General features: G+C 43.3%; 1 pseudogene across 1 annotated transcript; it reads right to left on the bottom strand.

Annotated features, from left to right (window-relative positions):
- Nucleotides 1-1279: 1279 nt before the first annotated feature.
- Nucleotides 1280-10295, bottom strand: LOC144005338 (ovochymase-like; annotated as a pseudogene). Its single transcript, XR_013279538.1, has 26 exons — nt 10165-10295; nt 9817-10085; nt 9585-9730; nt 9060-9514; nt 8717-8985; nt 8494-8639; nt 8130-8415; nt 7610-7772; nt 7271-7539; nt 7028-7170; nt 6708-6960; nt 6057-6216; nt 5682-5977; nt 5482-5627; nt 4933-5387; nt 4590-4858; nt 4363-4508; nt 3993-4287; nt 3563-3725; nt 3220-3488; nt 3000-3145; nt 2622-2910; nt 2336-2498; nt 1993-2261; nt 1760-1905; nt 1280-1672 (listed from the first exon to the last, which is right to left on the bottom strand). The product of XR_013279538.1 is annotated as an ovochymase-like (transcript).
- Between the last annotated feature and the right edge of the window lie 109 nt (nt 10296-10404).

Here is a 10404-nt window from a genome sequence, read left to right as displayed (position 1 = left end):
GTTATTCATTTACTTGGATATATATATATATATATATATATATATATATATATATATATATATATATATATATATATATATATATATATATATATATATATATATATCGTATTTTCCCCACTATAAGGCGCACCTAAAAGCCTTCAATTTTTTTCAAAAGCTGACCCTGCGCCTTATAATCCAGTGCGCCTTATATATGGATCAATATTGAGCCACAACAGGTCTCGCTGACGTTATCGGTGACCCTGCACGATCGGTGACGCGCATGCGCAGAAGATCCCGCCATCTTGGATCGCAAGCTAATACTAATACTTTACCTCAGAGAAAATAATAAAACAGCTGTTTATTTATTTTGGAGTTGTCAGAAAGCTGGTTTGTAATCTATTAATAAAGTTTGACTGACCTATCTGACTGTTTTGTTGACATTCCCTTTAGCGCAGCACCATCTAATGGATGCATACGTAACCCCAGCCTCAACTGTTGTGCCTTATATATGAAAAAAAGTTTTAAAATATGTCATTCATTGAAGGTGCGCCTTATATATGGAAAAGGTTTGAAAGTATGTCATACATTGAAGGTGCGCCTTATAATGAGGTGCGCCTTATATTGCGGAAAATACGGTGTGTGTATGTATATATATATATATATATATATATATATATATATATATATATATATATATATATATATATATATATATATATATATCGTATTTTCCCCACTATAAGGCGCACCTAAAAGCCTTCAATTTTTTTCAAAAGCTGACCCTGCGCCTTATAATCCAGTGCGCCTTATATATGGATCAATATTGAGCCACAACAGGTCTCGCTGACGTTATCGGTGACCCTGCACGATCGGTGACGCGCATGCGCAGAAGATCCCGCCATCTTGGATCGCTAGCTAATACTAATACTTTACCTCAGAGAAAATAATAAAACAGCTGTTTATTTATTTTGGAGTTGTCAGAAAGCTGGTTTGTAATCTATTAATAAAGTTTGACTGACCTATCTGACTGTTTTGTTGACATTCCCTTTAGCGCAGCACCATCTAATGGATGCATACGTAACCCCAGCCTCAACTGTTGTGCCTTATATATGAAAAAAAGTTTTAAAATATGTCATTCATTGAAGGTGCGCCTTATATATGGAAAAGGTTTGAAAGTATGTCATACATTGAAGGTGCGCCTTATAATGAGGTGCGCCTTATATTGCGGAAAATACGGTGTGTGTATGTATATATATATATATATATATATATATATATATATATATGATAAGATGTTTTAAGCTTCTCCGTGATACATGCATGAGACCTGGTAGAGAGATGTCGAAGCCACAAAGAAAGAAAGGAACGATGATCGGTAGGAACCTGGAGCACCTGCTGAGGAGGTAGTTGCGTAGGTACTTGTAGTTGTGGAGGTTGGTTCTGGCTCAGGAATAACCTCAGGGCGAGGTAAAGGGCAAGTGTAGTTGCTATCAGTATCCATCCCACTGGATATGAACTGTACAAAGCCTGGTTTATCAGAGCTGATGTGGGAGTTGATCCAGGACTGGTAACGGGACACTCTGGAGTAAACTCCTGTCTTATTGTGCAGTGCACATCCAAAACTAACAATTCCGGATTGGATCCATTTGGAATCCTGCTTGCTCACCATGGGACCTCCTGAGTCCCCCTGAGGATGTGGAGAGGAATTGTGTTACTTTAAAAATGTGCAAAACTCATTTCAAAAACCAAGAGGGAATGGGAATTATTAGTCTACCTGACAAAAGTCTCTCCCTCCTGTTTGAACCCCAGCACAAATCATATTGTCTGTGACTGGGCCATCTCCATACAGGCAATTACACTGTCTCTTTCCAAGAACTTGGACTTCCACTTCTTGTAGCGTTTTAGGAAAGGGAAGGGTCTCTGAAAAAAAGTATAATGACAGTACATTGGTACATTCAACAAAGGTCATTGGGAAAATATAACTTGATTACCAATGAAGTGCCTCACCTCCTTCCTGGATTGTTCCCCAACCAGTGACCCAGCTATCAGTGCCATTGTTGAACACACTGTCACTGGATGCAAGACACACAGGTCTGATGTAATCTGTGAATGTGACTGCTGAGGAGAGTCTAAGAAGAGCGATGTCATTGTCATGGCTGGAATGATTGTAGTTTGGATGTACGATGATTATATCAACAATTCTGGACACTTCGTTTGGATTGTCACCCTGCAGGTTCAGACGGCCAAGAGAAGCCGACCATTCAAAGGTACTTGTGCTACAGAGAGAATGCCAATGATTAGACAGTCAAAGCAGATGAATTGTATATGCTGTCATGTTAAGATAACCCACCTGAAGAAGCAGTGCGCAGCAGACATCACCCACTCTCTGTTTATGAGTGAACCACCACAAATATGGGTACCAAAAACCTGTAGACTGGCCTGCCAGGGCCAACTCCCTTCTTGAGCATCTTCACCACTTACAATCTCCGTGTTCAGAGGTGGGCTGCCACACACTGAAAAATGATACCTCATTAGAATTGGTTGAATTGAAATGACAACAATCAATTAAAGCCACTGTTCTTCTCATAGCAAATATACATGCATTGTATTGTGACAAAGTAGTGACTGTGACGCACATGCAGCACTTGACAGGATGGGCACTGGCACTTCAGTTGGAGCTAGTCTTTGAAGAACAGTTACATCAGGACAAGTGTAGTTGCTATCAGCATCTATCCCACTGGAGATGAACTGCACAAAGCCTGGTTGATCGAAGCTGATGTGGGAGTTGATCCAGGACTGGTAGCGGGACACTCTTACATAAACCCCCGGGCTATTTGGCTGAGAACAGCCAAAGCCAAAATGGGCAATTCCAGACTGGATCCAGATCAAATCCTGCTGACTCACCATTGGACTTCCTGAATCTCCCTGAGAGTGTGGAGAGAAAGTTGTTGTCAAAATATCTTTGAAAAAAAAAAAAAGAATAACAAAGAAGTAAGAAAGCATTAGTAGTCTACCAGACAAGCGTCTTTCCTTCCATCTAGAAAACCAGCACAGATCATATTGTCTGTGACTAAACCTGCTCCAATTACGCAGCTACACTGTCGGTTTCCCAGAACTGGGATTTCCACTTCTTTTAATGTTCCAGGGAAAGGGATAGGCACTAAAAAAAAAAGGCATATTTTATTCTGTTTCATTAAGGAAAAAAAAAAAGTTACCTAAGGTTTGTTGCCTCACCTCCTTCCTGGATGGTTCCCCAACCAGTGACCCAGCTATCAGTACCATTGTTGAACACACTATTGTCGGATGCCAGACACACAGGTCTGATGTAGTCTGTGAACGTGACGGTTGAGGACAGTCTCAGCAAAGCGATGTCATTGTCCAAACTGAAAATTTTGAAGCCTGGATGCAAAATGATTGTGTCGACAGTTTTGGACACTTCATTTGGGTTGCTTCCCTGCAGGTTCCGAAGACCAAGAGAAACCGACCATCCAAAGGTACTTGTGCTACAGAGAGAATACCAAAGGTTAGCTGGTAAAAGCAGTAAAAATATACATATCATCATGTTAGGCTGACCCACCTGGAGAAGCAGTGGGCAGCAGTCATCACCCACTCTCTGTTTATAAGCGAGCCACCACAAACATGGGTACCAAAAATCTGCACACTCGCCTGCCAGGGCCAACTTCCTTCTTGAGCATCTACACTTCCGACCATCCTTGAGTTCAGTGTTGGGCTGCCACACACTGCAAAATACATTACCACATTACAACCCAAGTACTTTGATACATTTATAGCACCACTTTTTGGCAACCTACTCTCTGGGAAGAAACCACAATGGTATGATAACTAAAAGTTGCAGCTAGAACACAATACCGGATGTCCCAAAGTGGAAACACAAGCCAATCAATTTAATATAACATTAACAAACATGGATTCAGGATCACTTCATCAAAACTCAAATTAATCTGCATGCAATGTATTTTGGCAAAGCAGTGGTGATTCTCACGCACTTTCAGCACTCAACACGCTAGGCCTTGGATCTGGTCCTTCTGTAGGAATATCTATAACAGGAGAAGGTAGACCCCGGCAACTGTAGTCTCTGTCAGCATCCAGTCCACTGGAAATGAACTGCACAAAGCCTGGTTTATCAGAAGTGATGTGGGAGTTGATCCAGGACTGGTAGCGGGACACTCTGGAGTAGACTCCAGGCAGATTGGGCTGAACACAGCCATATCCAAAACTGACTATTCCAGACTGGATCCAGATGGAATCCTGCTTACTCACCATTGGACCTCCTGAATCACCCTGGGGATATGAAGAGGAACTTTCTGTCAAAACTCACTTCAACAATTAATCGCAAAGAAAAAAAATGTACTCTACCAGACAAGAGTCTTTCTCTCCTTCTAGAAAACCAGCACACATCATATTGTCCGTTACTAAATCTACTCCATTCAAGCAGTTACACTGCCTGTTTCCCAAAACTGGGATTTCCAATTCTTGAAGTGCTCCAGGGAAGGGGAGGGACACTAAATAACACATGTCAGGTATGTTACATAAATTACAACATTGTTGGGAATGTCTGTTCTAGTACGAGTACAGTGCCTCACCTCCGTCCTGGATTCTTCCCCAACCAGTGACCCAGCTCTCAGTACCATTGTTGAACACACTGTTACTGGATGCAAGACACACAGGTCTGATGTAGTCAGTGAATGTGACTGGTGAAGACAGTCTGAGCAGAGCGATGTCATTGTCCAAGCTGAAAATGTTGAAGCCTGGGTGTAAAATGATTGTGTCGACATTTCTGGACATTTCGTTTGGATTGTTTCCCTGTAGGTTCTGAAGACCGAGAGAAACAGACCATCCAAGGGTACTTGTGCTACAGAGAGAATGCCAATGGTTAAATGATCAAAGCAGAGGACTTGATAATGTCTTCATATTTGGGTGACCCACCTGGAGAAGCACTGAGCAGCAGACATTACCCACTCTCTGTTTATGAGAGAACAACCACAAACATGGGCACCCAGATACTGCAGACTTGCCTGCCAGGGCCAACTACCTTCTTGAGCATCGACACCCCCAACAATCATTGTGTTCAGCGGTGTAATTCCACACAAAGCACTTGACATGCTGAGCACTGGATCTGTGATTGTAGCTGGACCTTCAGTAACAGGAAGAGGAAGACCAGGACAAGTGTAGATGCCATCAGCATCCAGGCCACTGGAGTTAAACTGTACAAAGCCTGGTTTATCAGAACTAATGTGGGAGTTGATCCAGGACTGATAGCTGGCCACTCTTGCATAAACCCCCGGATTATTTGGCCGAGCGCAGTCAAATCCAAAACTAACAATTCCAGATTGGATCCAAATAGGGCCTTGCTTGCTCACCATTGGACCTCCTGAGTCCCCCTGAGGATGTAAAAGCAGAATTGTCTGTCAAAAAAACATATATTTTTTTTAGAAAAAAGAAAGAAAGAAAAAGAAAGTAGGAGACGTAGTCTACCTGGCAAGCGACCTTTTCTCCTTCTAGAAAACCAGCACAGATCATATTGTCTGTGACAATACCCACTCCGATTAGACAGTTACACTGTCTATTCCCCACAACTGGGAGAGTCACCTCTTGTAGCGTTGCAGGGAAAGGGAGAGGCACTAAACAAGACATTGGCATTGTATCAGGTATACCCTCATTTTATGAAGAAACACTATTTTACATGAGGTTCAGTGCCTCACCTCCTTTCTGGACTGTTCCCCATCCAGTGACCCAGCTTTCAGTACCAGTGTTGAACATACTGCTACTGGCTACCAAACACACAGGTCTGATGTAGTCTGTGAACGTGACTGGTGAGGACAATCTTAGCAGAGCGATGTCATTGTCCAAGCTGAAAATGTTGAAGCCTGAATGCAAAATGATTGTGTTGACAGTTTTGGTCACTTCATTTGGGTTGTTTCCATGCAGGTTTTGACGACCAAGAGAAATTTCCCAACCAAAGGTATTTGTGCTAAAGTGAGAATAACAAAGGTTAGCTGGTCAAAGAAGAAGAAATGTATAGTAGATGCATTCATGTTAGGATTACGCACCTGGAGAAGCAGTGGGCAGCAGACATCACCCACTCTTTGTTTATGAGCGTACCACCGCAAACATGGGTACCAAAACTCTGCAGACTAGCCTGCCAGGGCCAACTTCCTTCTTCAGCATCACCCCCCACAATCTTTGTGTTCAGTGTTGGTTTGCCACACACTGCAAAATGATATCATCATTACAATCCAAGGGCGAAGTTACACATTGACGAGGAAAAAGTTGAAGGAGACCAAGGAGACAAAGGTGGCAAATCTATGTTCAGAATGTAAAAACCCTGCCAGAGTTTGCCTTTTATCCCAGGTGCGAGCTAGCTAGTGAACTCGATCCCTAGCTAGTTCCCCGGAAGATTGTTTACCCGCCTGTTGAGTAGAAGCACCTGTGGCTAAAGCCAAACTGTGGCATGGTTATTACTTTCTGGACATGGATTTGACACCTCTGCAAGGAGAACAGTTGAGCTCTGAACAAAACTATGTTTTTTTTGTGAATTTACATTGCAAAAACTTGAATACTTCCAAACGTTAATACTAAGTGTACAAAATTGGCCACCTACTGGAAACGGTGAAGAAAGCACAGCTACAAAATATGTGTTCTTGTCATATAAATCTACATGCAATGTATGTTCTAAGTGACGTGGTCATAGTGAACCCTACATTCAGCACTGGGCACATCAACAGGAGGCAGAGGACAAGTGTAGCTGCTATCAGCATCAGGCCCACTGGAGGTAAACTGCACAAAACCCGGCTTATCAGAGGTGATGTGGGAGCTGATCCAGGACTGGTAGCGGGACACTCTTATGTAGACTCCAGGCTGATTCGGCTGATCACAATCAAAGCCAAGTCTAATAATTCCAGATTGGATCCATAAGGACTTCTGCTGGCTCACCAGAGGACCTCCTAAGTCACCCTGTGGATGTAGTGTAGAACTGTGTGTCAAAACCTGAAAACCAATTCAGAAAGGTGAACTCTTCTACCTGACAAGTGTCTTTTCCTTCTTCGAGAAATCCGGCACAGATCGTATTATCTGTAATCGAACTCTTGCTATTCAAGCAGTTACACTGTCTGTTTCCAAGAATTGGCACTTCCACTTGTCGTAGTTTAGGCAAGGGGAGGGGCACTAAAAGGTACAGTAAAAGAATATGAAGTAAATTCACTGATGATTGTTGTGATGTTTATTTTTAGGAACATGTTACATTACTACCCAAGCAGTCCCTGACCTTCATCCTGGACTGATCCCCAACCAGTGACCCAGCTGTTCGTACCATTGTTGAACGTACTGCTATTGGCTGCCAGGCACACAGGTCTGATGTAGTCTGTGAACACGACTGCAGAGGATAGTCTCAGCAGAGCAATGTCATTGTCGAAGATTAAACTGTCGAAGGATGGATGCAAAATTATTAGGGCAACAGTCCTGGTAACCTCGTTTGGGTCTACGTCCTCAAGGTTCTGAAGACCAAGAAAAACCGACCACCCAGTGGTACTTGTGCTATGGAGAGAAGGCCAATGGTTAGATGGTCAAAACAGAAGTAATGTATTGTCATGTTAGGGACACCCACCTGTTGAAGCAGTGGGCAGCAGATATGACCCACTCTCTGGTTATGAGAGAACCACCACAAACATGGCTGCCAAATCTCTGAAGACTAGCTTGCCAGGGCCAACTGCCTTCTGAAGCAACATCACCACGAGCTATTCTGTTCTTCGGTGATGGCGTTCCACACACTACAAAGATGCCGTCTCATTATAATCCAGGGAGAGTCGTGTGCAACCCAGAAAATATCAAATGTTTTTCATTGTTATACAACTTCTAATGGAAAACAAACAATCAAGCACGCAAGAGTATTTCTAATAGCAATCAGTCCAATTAATCCCTGAGAATACCCAATTTTACGGGTTTCTTGCACCACTTTTTTGCCAGCCTACTCTTATCACAGCTGAACCATACTAAAAGGGATTTAGAACCCTGCTTTGCAAGATACCATGAAGTATAAAAGTGCTATAAACTCCCATTCTTGTCATATGCAAACACGCGTATTGTATTTTGACACTGCAGGGATGATAGTCACACACATTCAGCACTTGACATGCCGACCAATGGATCTTCGGTTGTAGCTGGTTCTTCAGTAACAGGAGGAGGCAGTTCAGGACACGTGTAGTTGCTATCAGCATCAGGCCCAATGGAGTTGAACTGCACAAAGCCTGGCTTATCAGAAGTGATGTGGGAGTTGATCCAGGACTGGTAGCGGGACACTCTGGAGTAGACTCCAGGCAGATTGGGCTGAGCACAGCCATATCCGAAACTGACGATTCCAGACTGGATCCAGATTGAATCCTGCATACTCACCATTGGACCTCCTGAGTCACCCTGGGGATATGAAGAGGAACTTTCTGTCAAAAAACATGTCAACACTTAATCGCAAAGAAGAAAAAATAAGTACTCTACCTGACAAGAGTCTTTCCCTCCTTCGAGAAAACCAGCACACATCATATTGTCCGTTACTAAACCTACTCCATTCAAGCAGTTACACTGTCTGTTTCCCAAAACAGGGATTGCCACTTCTTGAAGTGTTCCAGGGAAGGGGAGGGCCACTAAATAAAACAATGTCCATGTATCAGCGACGTTACATAAATGACAATATTATTGAGAGACTAGTAAAGTGCCTCACCTCCTTCCTGGATTGTTCCCCAACCAGTGACCCAGCTCTCAGTACCATTGTTGAACACACTGTCACTGGATGCAAGACACACAGGTCTGATGTAGTCTGTGAATGTGACTGGTGAAGAAAGTCTGAGCAGAGCGATGTCATTGTCCAAGCTGAAAATGTTGAAGCCTGGGTGTAAAATGATTGTGTCGACATTTCTGGACATTTCGTTTAGATTGTTTCCCTGTAGGTTCTGAAGACCGACAAAAACCAACCATCCAAGGGTACTTGTGCTACAGAGAGAATGCCAATGATTAGACAGTCAAAGCAGATGAAATGCATATGCCTTCATGTTTGGGTGACCCACCTGGCGAAGCACTGGGCAGCAGACATCACCCACTCTCTGTTTATGAGAGAACCACCACAAACATGGGCACCCAGATACTGCAGACTAGCCTGCCAGGGCCAACTACCTTCTTGAGCATCGACACCCCCAACAATCTTTGTGTTCAGTGGTGTCATTCCACACACAGAACTTGACATGCTGGGCACTGGATCTGTGATTATAGCTGGAGCTTCAGTAACAGGAAGAGGAAGACCAGGACAAGTGTAGATGCTATCAGCATCAGGCCCAAATGAGTTGAACTCTACAAAGCCTGGTTTATCAGAGCTGATGTGGGAGTTGATCCAGGACTGATAGCTGGCCACTCTTGCATAAACCCCCGGATTATTTGGCCGAGCGCAGCCAAATCCAAAACTGACTATTCCAGATTGGACCCAAATAGGACCTTGCTTGCTCACCATTGGACCTCCTGAGTCCCCCTGAGGATGTAAAGCAGAATTGTCTGTCAAAAAAAGAAGAAAGAAAAAGAAAGTAGGAGACGTAGTCTACCTGACAAGCGTCTTTTTCTCCTTCTAGAAAACCAGCACAGATCATATTGTCTGTGACAATACCCACTCCGATTAGACAGTTACACTGTCTATTCCCCACAACTGGGATATTCACTTCTTGTAGCGTTGCAGGGAAGGGGAGAGGCACTAAACAAGACATTGGCACTGAATCAGGTATTTTATTCCAACAATTTATAAAGGAAATTGATTTTACATCAGGTTCAGTGCCTCACCTCCTTCCTGGACTGTTCCCCAACCGGTGACCCAGCTATCAGTACCAGTGTTGAACATACTACTACTGGATACCAGACACACAGGTCTGATGTAGTCTGTGAATGTGACTGGTGAGGACGATCTGAGCAGAGCGATGTCATTGTCCAAGCTGAAAATGTTGAAGCCTGAATGCAAAATGATTGTGTTGACAGTTTTGGTCACTTCATTTGGGTTGTTTCCATGCAGGTTCTGACGACCAAGAGAAATTTCCCATCCAAAAGTATTTGTGCTAAAGAGAGAATGACAAAGGTTAGCTGGTCAAAGCAGAAGAAATGTATAGCATATCTCTTCATGTTAGGATTACGCACCTGGAGAAGCAGTGAGCAGCAGACATCACCCAATCTTTGTTTATGAGTGAACCACCGCATACATGGGTACCAAAAATCTGCAGACTAGCCTGCCAGGGCCAACTTCCTTCTTCAGCATCTACACCCCCAACAATCCTTGTGTTCAGTGTTGGGTTGCCACAGACTGCAAAATGATATCACTATTAGAATCCAAGCACATAGTTACACATTGACTACAAAAAGAGTTGAAGTGGGCACAAG

Source organism: Festucalex cinctus, chromosome 17 (assembly GCF_051991245.1).
Source record: "Festucalex cinctus isolate MCC-2025b chromosome 17, RoL_Fcin_1.0, whole genome shotgun sequence".
NCBI lineage: Eukaryota > Metazoa > Chordata > Actinopteri > Syngnathiformes > Syngnathidae > Festucalex > Festucalex cinctus.
This window is presented reverse-complemented; position numbering and strand designations above follow the sequence as displayed.